Source organism: Pleurodeles waltl, chromosome 6 (assembly GCF_031143425.1).
Source record: "Pleurodeles waltl isolate 20211129_DDA chromosome 6, aPleWal1.hap1.20221129, whole genome shotgun sequence".
NCBI lineage: Eukaryota > Metazoa > Chordata > Amphibia > Caudata > Salamandridae > Pleurodeles > Pleurodeles waltl.
In genome coordinates, this window is record NC_090445.1 from 1,318,678,416 (window position 1) to 1,318,696,250 (window position 17,835).

The 17,835-nt window shown below is 49.1% G+C and overlaps 1 long non-coding RNA gene across 1 annotated transcript in view; it reads left to right on the forward strand.

Annotated features, from left to right (window-relative positions):
- The first annotated feature begins 9,908 nt into the window (after window positions 1-9,908).
- Window positions 9,909-17,835, forward strand: part of LOC138302127 (uncharacterized) — a 35,578-nt gene continuing 27,651 nt past the window's right edge. The window contains exon 1 of the long non-coding RNA XR_011205292.1: window positions 9,909-10,052. This is a non-coding gene — a long non-coding RNA (uncharacterized lncRNA). The remainder of the gene's footprint in view (window positions 10,053-17,835) is intronic.

Consider the following 17,835-nt stretch of genomic DNA (forward strand, 5'->3'; position numbering starts at 1 on the left):
TAGATGTCTTTTTTACACACTCTCCTATATTTGGAAGGAAAAAATGTAGAGAAAGACAAGGGGCAATAGAACTTGTTTTGCTAATCTATGTTTCCCCAAGTCTCCCGATAAAAATGATACCTCACTTGTGTGGGTAGGCCTAGCGCCCGCAACAGGAAACGGCCCAAAGCGCAACGTGGACACATCCAAAATTTTGGGAGAAAACAGAGGTGTTTTTTGCGAAGTGCCTACCTGTAGATTTTGGCCTCTAGCTCAGCCGGCACCTAGGGAAACCTACCAAACCTGTGCATTTCTGAAAACTAGAGACCTAGGGGAATCCAAGGAGGGGTGACTTGCGGGGCTCGGACCAGGTTCTGTTACCCAGAATCCTTTGCAAACCTCAAAATTTGGCTAAAAAAACACATGTTCCTCACATTTCTGTGGCAGAAAGTTCTGGAATCTGAGAGGAGCTACAGATTTCCTTCCACCCAGCGTTCCCCCAAGTCTCCCGATAAAAATGATACCTCACTTGCGTGGGTAGGCCTAGCGCCGGCGACAGGAAACACCACAAAGCGTAACGTGGACACATCCTAAATTTTGGAAAAAAACAGAGGTGTTTTTTGCGAAGTGCCTACCTGTAGATTTTGGCCTCTAGCTCAGCCGGCACCTAGGGAAACCTACCAAACCTGTGCATTTCTGAAAACTAGAGACCTAGGGGAATCCAAGGAGGGGTGACTTGCGGGGCTCGGACCAGGTTCTGTTAACCAGAATCCTTTGCAAACCTCAAAATTTGGCTAAAAAAACACATGTTCCTCACATTTCTGTGGCAGAAAGTTCTGGAATCTGAGAGGAGCTACAAATTTCCTTCCACCCAGCGTTCCCCCAAGTCTCCCGATAAAAATGATACCTCACTTGCGAGGGTAGGCCTAGCGCCGGCGACAGGAAACACCCCAAAGCGAAACGTGGACACATCCTAAATTTTGGAAAAAAACAGAGGTGTTTTTTGCGAAATGCCTACCTGTAGATTTTGGCCTCTAGCTCAGCCGGCACCTAGGGAAACCTACCAAACCTGTGCATTTCTGAACACTAGAGACCTAGGGGAATCCAAGGAGGGGTGACTTGCGGGGCTCGGACCAGGTTCTGTTACCCAGAATCCTTTGCAAACCTCAAAATTTGGCTAAAAAAACACATGTTCCTCACATTTCTGTGGCAGAAAGTTCTGGAATCTGAGAGGAGCTACAAATTTCCTTCCACCCAGCGTTCCCCCAAGTCTCCCGATAAAAATGATACCTCACTTGCGTGGGTAGGCCTAGCGCCGGCGACAGGAAACACCCCAAAGCGCAACGTGGACACATCCTAAATTTTGGAAAAAAACAGAGGTGTTTTTTGCGAAGTGCCTACCTGTAGATTTTGGCCTCTAGCTCAGCCGGCACCTAGGGAAACCTACCAAACCTGTGCATTTCTGAAAACTAGAGACCTAGGGGAATCCAAGGAGGGGTGACTTGCGGGGCTCGGACCAGGTTCTGTTACCCAGAATCCTTTGCAAACCTCAAAATTTGGCTAAAAAAACACATGTCCCTCACATTTCTGTGGCAGAAAGTTCTGGAATGTGAGAGGAGCTACAAATTTCCTTCCACCCAGCGTTCCCCCAAGTCTCCCGATAAAAATGATACCTCACTTGCGTGGGTAGGCCTAGCGCCGGCGACAGGAAACACCCCAAAGCGCAACGTGGACATATCCTAAATTTTGGAAAAAAACAGAGGTGTTTTTTGCGAAGTGCCTACCTGTAGATTTTGGCCTCTAGCTCAGCCGGCACCTAGGGAAACCTACCAAACCTGTGCATTTCTGAAAACTAGAGACCCAGGGGAATCCAAGGAGGGGTGACTTGCGGGGCTCGGACCAGGTTCTGTTACCCAGAATCCTTTGCAAACCTCAAAATTTTGCTAAAAAAACACATGTTCCTCACATTTCTGTGGCAGAAAGTTCTGGAATCTGAGAGGAGCTACAAATTTCCTTCCACCCAGCGTTCCCCCAAGTCTCCCGATAAAAATGATACCTCACTTGCGTGGGTAGGCCTAGCGCCCGCAACAGGAAACGCCCCAAAACGCAACGTGGACACATCCCATTTTTTGGAAGAAAATAGTGCCTACCTGTGGATTTTGGCCTGTAGCTCACCCGGCACCTAGGGAACCCTACCAAACCTGTGCATTTCTGAAAACTAGAGACCTAGGGGAATCCAAGATGGGGTGACTTGCGGGGCTCGGACCAGGTTCTGTTACCCAGAATCCTTTGCAAACCTCAAAATGTGGCTAAAAAAACACATGTTCCTCACATTTCTGTGGCAGAAAGTTCTGGAATCTGAGAGGAGCTACAAATTTCCTTCCACCCAGCGTTCCCATAAGTCTCTCAATAAAAATGGTACCTCACTTCTGTGGGTAGGCCTAGCGCCCATGAAAGGAAATGGCCCAAAACACAACGTGGACAGAACATATTTTTTCACAGAAAACAGAGGTGTTTTTTGCAAAGTGCCTCCCTGTGGAGTTGGGCCTCTAGCTCAGCCGGCCCCGGGAGGGGGGGGGCAAAAATGCCCTAAAATAAATTTGCCCCCCCCAGCCCCCCCCCCCCCCCGGGAGCGACCCTTGCCTAAGTGGTCGCTCCCCCTGCGTGACATTGGCGCCAAAAAACAAATCCCAGGTGCCTAGTGGTTTCTGCCCCCTTGGGGGCAGATTGACCTAAAATCGGCCAATCTGCCCCCAAGGGGGGCAGAAATGGCCTAAATACAATTTGCCCCCCAGGGGAGCGACCCTTGCCTGATGGGTCGCTCCCCATCTCGAAAAAAACAAACAAACAAAAAAAAAAACACAACAAAAAAATTTGCCCTGGTGCCCTGAGGGTTCTGCCCCCCCCTGGGGGCAGTTCGGCCTAATAATAGGCCGATCTGCCCCCAGGGGGGGCAGAAATGGCCTAAAATAAATTCCCCCCCCAGCCCCCACCCCCCCCGGGAGCGACCCTTGCCAACGGGGTCGCTCCCCCTGCGTGACATTGGCGCCAAAAAACAAATCCCCGGTGCCTAGTGGTTTCTGCCCCCTTGGGGGCAGATTGACCTAAAATCTGCCAATCTGCACCCAAGAGGGGCAGAAATGGCCTCAATACAATTTGCCCCCCAGGGGAGCGACCCTTGCCTGATAAGTCGCTCCCCATCTCGAAAAAAAAAAAAAGAAAAAAAAAACCCTACAAAAAAATTTGCCCTGGTGCCCTAAGGGTTCTGCCCCCCCTGGGGGCAGTTCGGCCTAATAATAGGCCGATCTGCTCCCAGGGGGGGCAGAAATGGCCTAAAATAAATTTGTCCCCCCCCAGCCCCCACCCCCCCCCCGGGAGCGACCCTTGCCTACGGGGTCGCTCCCCCTGCATGACATTGGCGCCAAAAAGCAAATCCCCGGTGCCCAGTGGTTTCTGCCCCCTTGGGGGCAGATTGACCTAAAACCGGCCAATCTGCCCCCAGGGGGGCAGAAATGGCCTAAATACAATTTGCCCCCCAAGGGGAGCGACCCTTGCCTGATGGGTCGCTCCCCATCTCTAAAAAAAACAAACAAACAAACAAAAAAAAAATTGCCCTGGCGCCTAGAGGTTTCTGCCCCCCCCCCGGGGGCAGATCAGCCTAATATTAGGCCGATCTGCCCCCGGGGGGGCAGAAATGGCCTAAAATAAATTTGCCCCGCCCAACCCCCACCCCACCCGGGAGCGACCCTTGCCTACGGGGTCACTCCCCCTGCGTGACATTGGCGCCACAAAACAAATCCCCGGTGCCTAGTGGTTTCTGCCCCCTTGGGGGCAGATTGACCTAAAATCGGCCAATCTGCCCCCAGGGGGGCAGAAATGGTTTAAATACAATTTGCCCCCCAGGGGAGCGACCCTTGCCTGATGGGTCGCTTCCCATCTCTAAAAAAAAAAACAAAAAAAAAAAAAACACAAAACATTTTTTTGCCATGGCGCCTAGAGGTTTCTGCCCCCAGGGCCTAAAATAAATTGCCCTCCCCCCCAGGGAGCGACCCTTGCCTAAGGGGTCGCTTCCTTTGCGTGAAATTCACGCAAAGAAAAAATTCCCTGGTGTCTAGTGGTTTCTACCCCCCTTGGGGGCAGATTGGCCTCATCAAAATAGGCCAATCTGCCCCCAAGGGGGGCAGAAATGGCCAAAATATAATTTTCCCCCAAGGGGAGCGACCCTTGCCTAAGGGGTCGCTCCCCACCAAAAAAAAAAGAAATGAAACATAAAAAAAAAAAAAAAAAAAAAAAAAAATGGTCCCTGGTGCCTAGAGGTTTCTGCCCCCAAGGCCTTCTCAAAAAAATGCCCCCCCTGGGAGCGACCCTTGCCCAAGGGGTCGCTCCCTTTTGTCTGTTTCAATAAAAAAAAAAAATCCCTGGTGTCTAGTGGGGTTTCAAAAGCCGGATTGCAAGCAATCCGACTTTTGAAACCCTCGGAGGGACTTCAAAGGGAAGGAAATACTTTTCCTTCCCTTTGAAGCCCCTCCGGGCCTCCCAAGTGATTGAAAAAGAAATGCTTTTGCATTTCTTTTTCAATCGCGCTGGAAGCAGAGCTTCCAGCGCGACTAGGGAGGCCCCTGTGACAAATCAGCGCGCGCTCGCGCGCTGATGTCACAGGGGGGGGGTGGGGGGGGTCGGGGGTGGAAGGGGAAGGTTTTCCCCTTCCATCCCGACTTGGGGGGGAAGGGGGGTGCACAGGGGGCGCGCTAGCGCGCCCCCAAGTTCCCCTGTGCCATGGATGAGATGATCTCGTCCAAGGCACAGGGGAACTGTAGCCTTGGACGAGATCATCTCGTCCAAGGCACAGAAGGGGTTAAGCAGTCTGGGGAATATTTACAAGCTCCATGTGCTGCCAGAGCTTTTTTGATCCATATATATGAGGCCGTGCAAAGTCACTTTGCGTGGCTTTTCATATCTTCATAGATACAGAGTAAAGCAAGGCAGTGCAAGTTGCAATGTTGCTTTACTCCGTGTCAGGAGGATATTCCATGACCATTGTGGCAGGTGTTCCCATGCAACACCTATGGGTTTTGACACAGTTTAAATTTTACAAGGCTATGGACACCTGGAACTGCATCACAACTGTATGCCTCTCCAGGAGAGTTGTAACGAGGATAAATATTTCTCTTTGTCTTTATTCTGCAGCACACATGGAAAGAGGAAAATGCCTCCACAAATTGTTTTTGGTGCAGGAAGTGAATTATGCATGCAACGCAGGCATCAATGCACCATGGTGCAAGGGTTCCTGTGTCGGCACTAGGCAGTCAAAAGAGCGCCAACACAAAGGGAGAGGACAGAAATGCACTGTATTGTGTAAATACGGGGCATTTCTGACCTTTCACTTTGGTCACTTGCAGCACTGCCCTGCTCCACTTTCTTGTAAATACGCCCCTATTTGTATAAATGTTTTGTCACAGAAGATCCCTAACAAGCCTACACTGGTGTGCTGGGTGGGTCAGAAAGCCAACTCAGGTTCGGTGGCTGTTCCCAATTTAGAAGCATTTCGCTACCATCCTATTCAGAAAACTCATACCTCAGATTGTAGATATTTACATGATGGAGGCGACAGAGTCTTGATCCATGACATTTCTTCTTTACAGATATCTGCCGTCACAGGCAGATGGCAAGGGCCTGTTCCAGAGGCTGCCTTCTTCCGATAGTGGATTGGTGGCAGGTTTCAGAAACATGGGCTTCTTTATTCCTTTGGTGATGGATGGTATATCTGGTGGAGACAAAGGGCCATATTTACAAGGCCCTGTGGCGCAGGGCAGCACAGCAAGTGCCTTGCTATGCCGCCCTGCTTCACCGGGAAAGGGCAGAAATGTGGCATATCTACAAGATATGGTGCAGTTCTGTCCTCCCTGCCCTGGTGCAAGAAATTGCTGCTATTCACCAACACAGGCACCCTTGCACCATGGTGAAATAGTGCCTTCATTGTGGGGATCATTGTTTTTGTGCAGGAATGGACATCTTTCTGCACAAAAACAATCAATGGAGGCATTGTCTCCTTCTGTGTGCTGCAAAATGCAGCACACACATAAAAAAGGAACAAAATGGTAGAAATAAAGATATTTCTCCCTGTTGCATTACTCCTACGCCACCCATGGGGTGGCATAGATTTTTGACGTATTCCAAGGTTTACGAAACCTTGTAAATCTGGGAATGCGTCAAATTCCATTGGTGTTTCATGGGAACACCCACGCAACACTCATGAAAATGCTTCCCAGATGAAAAGTTGCCCTTCGTTGCCTTACTCCATATCTACAAGGCCATGAAAAGCCATGCAGAGTGGCTTTGCATGGCCTTATAAATATAGGTCCACAGCATGCGCCGCCACTGCATCACCAAAACTGACAAACCAATGTTATTCCTGACATCCTTGACGTGGTTTCCCATGTCTTTTTACCTCTGCATCCTGTATTTTTGACTGTGTGCTGGATTTCATTTTTGATGGTTTTGGTATTCTGTGCACTTTATCAGTGCTAAAGTGCAAGTGCTCCCTTCTTAAATTGTGATTATGATTGGTTATCCATGATTAGCATATTTCATTTACCAGTAAGACCCCAGTATAGTGCACTATGTGTGCCCAGGGCCTGTAAATCAAATGCTACTAGTGGACTGATTGTGCCACCCACATGAGCAGCCCTGTAAACATGTCTAAGACCTGCCAATGCAGTGTCTGTGTGTGCAGTTGTAAACTGCCAAAGACGACCTGGCAAGTGCACCCACTTGCCAGGCTCAAACCTTTCCTTTTAGTACATGTAAGTCACCCCTAAGGTAGCCCCAAGGTAGCCCCATGGGCAGGGTGCAGTGCATTTAAAAGGTAGGACATGTATCAGTGTGTTTTACATGGCCTGATAGTGAAATACTTGCAAGTTCATTTTTCACTATTGCAAGGTCTGTCTCTCCCATAGGTTGACTTGGAGATTGCCTTGAAATATTTCTTAACTGTAATTCCCCATTGGGTGTAGATAGAGATGTTGAGTTTGGGGTCTCTGAACTCACAATTTTAAAATACATCTTTTAGTGAAGGGGGTTTTTAAATTGCATGTTTGAAAATGGCACTTTTAGAAAGTGGGCATTTTCTTGCTTGACCATTTAGTGCCACTGCCCGGCTGGGAAATACATGTCTGGGTTCGGATGACAGTTGGGCTGGTTGTGAATTCACTCTAGAGAGTCACACAAAGGTAGTTGAGGTGTGCCCTGCATATCCTGATCGGTCTTCCTGGGCTAGAGTGGTGGGAGGAGCTGACACTAGGACCTGAATAGGGCTGTTCTTGTCCTTATACAATGCAGTCTCCAACCCCCTAGAGTGTGTCTCAGACCAGGGCAGGAAAGGCAGGGTATTGTGTAGTACAAAGACTTTCCTCTGAAGTTTGCCTACTTCAAAGGCAGAAATTAGTATAAGTATTGGAATCAAACACCCAGACTTTAAGAACACTTCTGGATCAACTCTGCCAAGGAGAAGAGCTGAAGAGGTGTGAGAAGGATTATTGCCCACTTGCTCTGTGTGCTTTGCTGTGTTGGCCTGCAGTTGCTGCTTCTGCTTTGGAGAGGACAAAGTCTGGACTATGCTGTGTATCTTGCTTGTGAAGCTTCTCCAAGGGCTTGGACTGAGCTTGCCCCCTGTTAAGATGTCTCAGGGACATCAAAGACTTCACCTGCCAGCCTCTGGGTTCCCTTGGTGAGGACCCTGACTTGCCAAGCGGTGCCCTCTCCAGTTTCTGGCCCTTGGGAGTAAAATCTGGCATAAAACAAGAAGAGACAGGCACCTCAACATCCAGACAACTCAATAGAGGTTCCGCTAACCGACTCTGCGCTGCTGCCTCCTCTGAGGCTGTGGTCCCCCTTGAAGTGCGACGACTGCGACTGACACTGCAGCCTACTCCGCTGCAGCGCCACTGAAGTCCTGCAACATTGTGACTCCTGAGTGCCATGTTACCGATGTCCATGATACTTGACTCCACCTTGCGCCTGTGGCCCCGTGGTGTGACCACGACACTGCAAAGCGCCTCATCACATCTTGACCCACAGGACTCATCGACCCCACTGAATCGTAATGAACTGATGACTCACCGCCAACGCTGCCTCTCCTGTACCCCGAACGTAAGGAACCGGTCCCTCACATCCCTCGCGTATCAGTAAGGAACCAATGCCTCACCTTCCCAGTAGAGTAGAGAACGAATGCCACACTGGCTCCTGCAATGCCTCAATGTCTCACTTCCCCGACTCCCTGCCACGTCTTTGACTCTGCCTCATTTCTAAGGTATTGTACCTGCTGTCAATGTGACTCAGTGACTGGTGCTGCAGTTCCTCGCAAGTGGTGTCAGACTGTTGGGTACAACTCCATCACTATGCCCTGACACCACCGGTTGGAGCAATTGTGTTTCTAAGCACTTTATTGGGTTTTAATCTTTAAAAATTCATGTTTGCTTGTGTCTGTTAGACTTTTGTCATTTTGGTCACGTTTTACTTAGCTAAATATTGGCTATTTGTCTAAACTGGTGTGGTGTCCATTTGAAGTGTTTTCACTGTGTTACTGTGTATGTGTACACATACTCAACATATTGCCTTTGAGATTATCCTGACTGCTTGTGCCAAGCTTACAAGGGGGTGAATAGGGGGTATTTTAGGAGTGTGACTCCCTTACCCTGACTAGAGTGAAGGACCCTACTTGGGCAGGGTGTAAGTTGACTGCCAACTAGAGTCCCCATTTCTAACAACCGGAGATGCAGGCTACTTGCAAATATGGGCAAAAGGGTTTCTCCTTCCCAAAATGATAAAAAGTTTTATTTTGTGGGTGCCAGTCGTAGTTAGGAGTAACAGATGGAAGGTGCAGTGTGTTAGGTAAGGACATTAACTGTCATACTTGCTATCTACTCCATGGACTAGACAGTTGATGGCCCAACTAGTGAAGAGGCAGTGCTGACAAACCTTACTTTGGCAGGCTGTTGACTTCGTCAGGAAGCACGCTTCAAATGGAAGGTGATGTTTTTCAAGCTCTATTTATTGCCCTGAAGTGTGTCTCAACCTGGATCTTGAGGGCACCTGCATGTGTAGAGCCTGGGTAAGTCATTTCAGAACAGGGTGAGTTGGGCCAGCTTGGTGAACAAAGCTGAAAGAGGTGAAGATAGAATGTCTTTAGTTTTATTACTCACACCCGTTTGACATAGAGGTTAAGTCACCGAGGAGCAGAGGGTGTTGGTTTTCCTCATAGTTTGAGGATCCATGCACTGGAGCCCATTGAGACTGTGGAAATCATATGTACAAGTGCAATAAAGTGGAAAAGAATAGCGCTCTCAGGGGAGAATACTGCCTGAGCCCTCAAGGGGAAATAAGTGAAGGAACAATTTTATTTGGGGAAAATACCACAGATTTCATTCACACCTCTGCTCCCACAGCTGAACAATGCATTTTACAGGCTTCAAAGTTTAGTGTGCTCCTTGTGTTGAAATAAAGGAGTTTAACATTTAGAGAGGAAATAGAGAAAGAGTAGTGAGATTAGGGGTCAAATAAAGAACACTCTCCTAGACATGCTGATTATGCATATTCCTAATAGTTTTCTGGCCAATAATATGTATCCGAATGATTATCGTATACCAGTAATGATTTATCAGCAACACATTGAAAGACACACCTCAAAATATAGAAACTTTGCTGCATAATGTGAAACATCTTGTAAAATAAGAAAATCCAACATCCTGCCATTAAGGAAGAAAACGAACCAATTAAACATGATCTTCCTCTGGAGATATGATAAAAATTATAGTTGTGAAAACATGACTCTGACTGCTAATGAGTCACATTTCAAGAACAATGCTGCTCAAGAGGCAGAAGGGTCAGTTCACCTTTGTATATAAGTCTCATCTTCAGACAGGCCAGGCACGGCTCGCAGTGTCTCTTCCAATAGTTTTCCTCGTGGCTGAGTTTGACGCCGGTGCAAGAGCCGACGATGTCTGCCAAAGGAGGATACAGGGAAACTCAGAAGACACAGTGCCAAGATACTAAAGTTGTGGTGAAATGCCAGGACCGTGAGTAATTATTTCTTACTTTAACACATTTTATTAAGGGGCAGATTAAATGGGAGGAAGATGGAAACATGAGCTAGCTACAGGCAAGCACTATGGGGCCAACCTACCTTTTTAACTTTTCAGATTTAGTGATCCTGTGCGTTCTGCTGTTTTGCTAGATGCCATCTTAAGCGAACCACTTGACATGGCATAACGATTATGATGAAACGTGGGAGGAAACATTAGACAGGACATGCTTGCAACATACAATCCCCAAACAAATGACAAGGTTGGAATATTTCAACTGTAATAACTATAAAACCAAAGATACAATCTGTTCATAACTCACAGATTTCCTGTGACTTGTGGACTTTTTTACAGTCATTTTTTGTTTCTGTTTGGTAGCCTCACTAGGATCATGCTACAATTTTATTTTCAACCTATGAGGATATCACTGCTTTTTAGTGCTTGCAACCCTTTCTTCTAACTAATCACTCATAATGCTTTATAAGCGCAAAACTGAGGTTTAAAAATTAGAGGATAAAATACTGAAAAAAATAACAGGAGATTGATTGTTAGGGCAATGTTTTAGGTGTTTCAAAATTAGAACTCAGATGGAATTTTAAATAGGTGTGCAGTATCCAGGGGTTTCTTACTTTACTTTCAAAAGTTTCCAGTTAAGCTGAAAAGAGAAATGGATTTATCGCCCCAGCCCCGAACAGGAACTCCTTTGGCAGACCTAAAAAACGTTGTCTTATTAGCCAGGCTTGGAACCAGGGATAGATAATATAAAGTATGTAAATTTAAAGTGTAACAATATGCATCTATAAAAGGCAAAGCTAATGTCCTCACTTCAGTCTCACAATACATCTCTCTAACCCTTGGATATATGATTCCATTGCAATCCCTTTACTTTGGCTCTTTTTTAACTTTGTGTCAAAGTGTTAGGGTTTCAAACTCTCCAATCTGCGTTTTCATTTCAACAAAATTAATATTTAATTCTTTCTGTTGTAGTTTTGACAGAGTGTGGCACAATTTAAATCTCAATTTGCCCCACATTGCCCCACCATGATTACATTTGGCAAAATGTACACGAATCTGGAGGGACTGATTTTCCTGAAACAGATCAATCTACTTTTGTGATGCTATATGATTCTTAATTTTCAAAGACCAAGATCTGGAGACAGCATGCATACTTATTTCAACATGATAAACACAAGGTTACTCTACATGGATCACAGTTAGCATTAAGAAGCTTGGCAGTAAAAATATTAGAGACTCTGGTGTGCTCACTAAGACTTCAGAGGTCGGTATTTGATCTTTTTTAAAGCAGTGCCAGAATCAAACAAGTGGTTGCTGGATGCTCTAATAGATAGAATAGAATTTGTGATCGAATCCATGGTCAACAGGATAATACGGACATGCCTTTCTGTGTCACTGTGAACACCTTTGGATTGTAGGCTTAGTCTTCACCTGCAGAAACAGATTGGACAATAGGGAAATCTGGAGAATATCGAAATCCTCACTTCCTTTTTAAATCACGTAAGACTTGTATGGAGTCCATATTATGGCAGGTTCACCTAACAAGTGGTTGGCACTTTAGCAATTTGTAATGCTTTTCAGATTAGGGGGCATATTTATACTCTGTTTGCGCCGAATGTGCGTCAAAAATTTCTACGCACATTCGATGTAAACCGTGCACCATATTTAAACTTTGACGCCCGCGAACGCCAACATTCCGCCGTGTGCTTTATTTTCTGGATGCGGGAAACCACCTTGCGTTAATGACATGCAAGGTAGGCGTTTCCGTCCCAAAAATGACTTAAACACCCGTGCGCCTTATTTATCCAATCGCGCAAAAATGCTGCACGGCCCGCGTAAAAAAATAACGCCTGGGTCAGGGCAGGCGTTAAAATGGGGCAAACACACCAGTACTTAATGAAAACACACAGTAGCAACAACAGAGCTCCAAAAGGAAGGCATAGAGGTGCTTTTCATCCAGCATGCACGCAGATGCAGAGCACAGGACCAACAACAGCAGCTTCCACCACACCAGCAGGGACTCCAAAGGCAACGCCGAAGGCAGGAGAGGATATTCCACACCAGGACAACCCTTCTGGGACTCCGCCAACAAGACATCATCCAGAGGTACAGGCTCAACTGGCAAGCCATTCAGAAGCTGCTGCGCTATATTGAGCCACAGTTGGCACCCAGGTGGCAGACGCCCCACACCATTCCACCATAAACAAAGCTGCTAGCTGTACTCCACATGTTGGCAAGTGGCTCCTTTAAAACCACTGGCGCACTGGTCTAATGGATGCCATTATCTCCCTCACACCCCGCCACATCAGCTTCCCCCACACACAGCAGAAGCAGCAGGAGACAAAACAGGGCTGCTACCAAATCAACGGCTTCCCACATGTCCTTGGTCCCATTGACTGCACACATGTATGCATTTTGCCACCTGTTGCAACCGAACATCTATACCGCAACAGTAAGCACACACACTCCATCAATGTGCAGGCCACTGTTGATCATCGGGGTTTGATCACCAACATCGTGGCAAAGTATCCTGGGAGTGTACATGATTCATTCATCTTCTGTCACTGCACCATCAATCAACACTTCCAGGATGGACAATATGGAAATGGCCTACTTGTTGGTAAGTACATAAACCTACTTATATACACACAGCACAGCAACCCTCTAAGACACACAACACACACACCACAACATTGACACGTGGTCAGGAAGAGAATGAGGTTGTGACACTGCTAGGCATGAGTGATATCCTGACCCATTTGGATATACACCTATGGACAAATGACATAACCAAATAACAACAGATGCCACTCCATAGACACAAGGGAACAATTTAAAACAACACAATGACAATGACATGGCCTCAACTGGCAGTACAACTTGGAAGATTAATCTTTCAATATCACATCAATAACACTCAATCAAACACACTTCCAACCAATACGTACTGTGTAAGGGGTGTGTAATGTGTTATGCTGCAGGTCAAACACCATGACACACATAGCATGATGATGACTACAATGAAGGTGACATGGAATCATTGAGGCTGTACCAATATCTCACATCACTCCTGCTCTCACATTGCCCACTACCAATAAGGAAGTGGACTGTGCGAAGAACACATATTGATGTGACAATATTTAAAGTGCACATTCCTACACATACGGATTGAGACAATTTCACACACTCACAACAGATGTACAGGCATACGGACCTTCTGACACTCAAAATGACAACCTCACAACCAAGTTAGCCAGCTGAACTAGAACATGTTAAGTAGTATAGGTACACGTTACAACCTGAGTCGACTTGGTAAGGGCAGAGAAATAGGTCTGCAGAGATTTTGTCAGACATGTGAAATTTGTGCCTAGTCAAATGTAAATACGTAAGTGCTGACAACGTGCGGAGATGTGTTGTACATTGTCACTTTGCCCAATCTAAGGGTCTCACTGATGTTTAAATAATTCTATTGCATATGTGAAATTGGAGGGGATGTCCAGGGTATATAGATGCAACCATGTTATCACCACTGTGGAATTGATTCTGTGTATGGAAGTTTCATGTCACCCCCAGTTAAGACACATGGACACCTCTTTCACAGTACATAATGCAAGGGAGTACACAATGTACTGCAACTCTACAAAAAAACTGCTGACATCCAGTCAATCAGCCAAACACCTGTTCAGATAAGGAAACAATCCAATGCTGATGGTACATCCTAGAAGCCTAGGATTCCACACAATAACACAAACACAGATGAGTCACAGACAACTCAAGAGAACAACTACCATGCTAAGTGATAATCATGGTGCAAGCTACATCAACATGTTCTCACTCATTTTCTCTTTCAGCTGATCAGGGGTATGGGATCCAGCCATGGATCATGACCCCATTTGCAAACCCAAGCACTGCAGCAATGAGGCACATCGGAGGACACGCACCATAGTCGAGACGACCTTTGGCATCCTGAAGTCAAGATTCAGGTGCCTCCACATTACCGGAGGCAGCCTCCTATACTCACCTGAAATGGTGTGCAAAATAATTTTGACCTGTGCCATCCTGCACAACATATGTGCAAGAAGGAACATTCCCCTATATGAACCCGACCCACAAATGCCTGAAGAGGAGGAAGAGGAGGATGCTGTCCACCAACATGAGGGTGAGCATCCAAACACAGCTGCAGGATTGCGTCGGAGACAGCATATTGTCCAAAATTTCTTTTAACTCTACTCATTCATCACCACTGTCTTACTATATGTCAATAAACACCTATTCTAATCACTATATCATGGTCTGGATAATCATTTTTGCATGAAATTATCCCTAACTATCAGAATCAGAATGTAGCCTCATGGAGCATTGCAGAAATACAGATTAGGATACGAAAAATCCACAACAAATTTGATGCGTATGAATGTACAGCCAAATTCTCACACACACTATAAATGACATATATCCTGTACATTTCACATTTGATGGGCAATAGCAGAGGAGCACAGCTATTTCACACATACATGTTGGCAACATGGTTCATCGCAGCATATGGCACACAACTAGGACACTATCAGTCAATAAGGGAAAGAAATGCCTCATACATGAGGCAGTGGATGTGCTATTGCATTGGTGACAAGAAGGTATGACCAGACCCTTGACATCAGTAAGTGTTACATCAGCTATCTTTGCAAGGACTATGGGGGTCATTCCAACCCTGGCGGTCGGTGATAAAGCGGCGGCCAACCCGCCAACAGACAGGCGGTCAAAAAAAAGGAATTCTGACCCTGGCGGGAACCGCCAACACAGGCCGCCACTTTAACACTCCGACCGCCACGGCGGGACAGACAAACAGCGCGGCGGTCACCGCCAACAGGCAGGCGGCAGACAATGTACCGCCCACCCTATCACAACTCACAAATCCGCCACCTTTTCCGGGGCGGGAGCCCCGCCGATAAAAACACGGCGGAAACAGACTACGAACGGGAAAACGCTCACCTCTACACACTCCACGAGGAAAGAGGACAGCATGGAACCCGAATTAAACATCCTACCAGCTATTGTCTACCTGCTCATCTACCAGGAGTACGAACGCCGGCGCAGACGACAACGGTGAGTACTGCACCTACGACACAGGGGAGGGGGGAGGAGGAAAGCTTACAGGCACACACATGCGCCATACACCCACCCCTCCACCCCAAATACCTACACCCCAATGCAGAGCAACAAGTCAGAGTGACACCCCCCAAACCCACCGGAATAATGCAAAGACACAATTAAAATGATCTATAAAATATATGTATAAATAGCTCCATTGAAGGTATGGGAAATATGCTATATGAAAGATACAAAATAAGGAATGAACATAGTCAAAAACATATACATAGGCAATAAGTCCTGCACATTCTGTCAAAGTTCCATAGTCCGTGGGCCAATGTGCACAAACACATGCGCAAAGCCCACACAGGAGACCAGATACCATTGGAGAGAACACTGCTGGGGCATCAGATGATAAAACTACAGGCACCTCAGGGGGAAGGGAAGGGGGGGCACCTCAGCCACATGAGTCCACAATGCCAGATCCATGAGGGGCCTCCATGCCCACTGTCCCATCCTGGGGAGTACAAAGCCACAGTCTCACAAGTCTCTACAGTGGGTGGCTTGCCCACTGTGCCATCCTGGGGAGTGCAAAGCCACAGTCTCTCAAGTCTCTACAGTGGGTGGCTTGCCCACTGTTCCATCCTGGGAAGTGCCAAGCCACAGTCCATCAGATGGATTACCGACTCCACTGTTAATGGAGGAGGCATGGTGCCCAGAGTGCTTTGTGAAGCCCTGCTCGACACAGAACCGGCACTGTCAATGGGCCAGCGGTGCTTGAGACGGCGTTGCCCAGCGGAGCGGTGCTTGAAAGGAAGGGTCCAGCGGAGTGGTGCTTGAGATGAAGGGCCCAGCGGAGCGGTGCTTGACAGGAAGGGCCCAGCGGAGCGGTGCTTGACAGGAAGGGCCCAGCGGAGCGGTGCAGAGACGGCGGGGCCCAGCGGAGCGGTGCTTGAGATGAAGGGCCCAGCGGAGCGGTGCTTGAGATGAAGGGCCCAGCGGAGCGGTGCTTGACAGGAAGGGCCCAGCGGAGCGGTGCTTGACAGGAAGGGCCCAGCAGAGCGGTGCTTGAGATGAAGGGCCCAGCGGAGCGGTGCTTGAGATGAAGGGCCCAGCGGAGCGGTGCTTGACAGGAAGGGCCCAGCGGAGCGGTGCTTGAGATGAAGGGCACAGCGGAGCGGTGCAGAGACGGCGGGGCCCAGCGGAGCGGTGCTTGAGATGACGGGCCCACCGGAGCGGTGCTTGAGATGAAGGGCCCAGAGGAGCGGTGCTTGAGATGAAGGGCCCAGCGGAGCGGTGCTTGACAGGAAGGGCCCAGCGGAGCGGTGCTTGAGATGAAGGGCCCAGCGGAGCGGTTCTTGTCACGGCGGGCCCCTGTTCAGCAGTGCTTCTCCCGGCGGGGCCCTGTTCAGCGGTTCTTGTCACGGCGGGCCCCTGTTCAGCGGTTCTTGTCACGGCGGGGCCCTGTTCAGCGATTCTTGTCACAGCGGGCCCCTGTTCAGCGGTTCTTGTCATGGCGGGGCCCTGTTCAGCGGTTCTTGTCACGGCGGGCCCCTGTTCAGCGGTGCGTCTCCCGGCGGGGCCCTGTTCAGCGGTGCTTCTCCCGGCAGGCCCTTGTTCAGCGGTGCTTCTCCCGGCGGGGCCCTGTTCAGCGGTTCTTGTCACGGCGGGCCCCTGTTCAGCGGTGCTTCTCCCGGCGGGCCCCTGTTCAGCGGTGCTTCTCCCGGCGGGGCCCTGTTCAGCGGTTCTTGTCACGGCAGGCCCCTGTTCAGCGGTTCTTGTCACGGCGGGGCCCTGTTCAGCGGTTCTTGTCACGGCGGGCCCCTGTTCGGCGGTTCTTGTCACGGCGGGGCCCTGTTCAGCGGTTCTTGTCACGGCGGGCCCCTGTTCAGCGGTGCGTCTCCCGGCGGGGCCCTGTTCAGCGGTGCTTCTCCCGGCGGGCCCCTGTTCAGCGGTGCTTCTCCCGGCGGGTCCCTGTTCAGCGGTTCTTGTCACGGCGGGCCCCTGTTCAGCGGTGCTTCTCCCGGCGGGGCCCTGTTCAGCGGTTCTTGTCACGGCGGGCCCCTGTTCAGCGGTGCTTCTCTCGGCAGGGCCCTGTTCAGCGGTTCTTGTCACGGTGGGCCCTTGTTCAGCGGTTCTTGTCACGGCGGGGCCCTGTTCAGCGGTGCTTCTCCCGGCGGGGCCCTGTTCAGCGGTGCTTCTCCCGGCAGGGCCCTGTTCAGCGGTGCTTCTCCCGGCGGGGCCCTGTTCAGCGGTGCTTGTCCTGTGTTTCTAGAGAGCCAGACCTGGCCAAGACTTCCCTCTCAGTCGCCATCCGACCATGCGGTCGCGGGGCCCTCCTGTGATGGAGTCCTGGGCCCGTGGGTGTCGTCCGTCACAACCGGAATGGGGCTGGTGGGGCCCTCCTGGGCAGCTCGCCTGCTGCCTGACTTCTCCGCCCTGCTGCCCTTGCCCTCCTTCGCTGAAGCTCTGTGGCCCTTGCCTCCCTTTGATGATGTGGCAGGTGACGGGGCAAGGCTACTGTCCTTGGTGGCAGCCGTCTCAGGCTTGTCGCGCCGGCCCTTATTTTTTTCCGTCCTCTTCCCAGGGGGTGGGCTGGCTGTCCCCTTGCTGCTGGCCGATGTTCCTGCCCTAGGAGCTGGTGGACTCCAATAGCCCTGCACTATGGTCACAG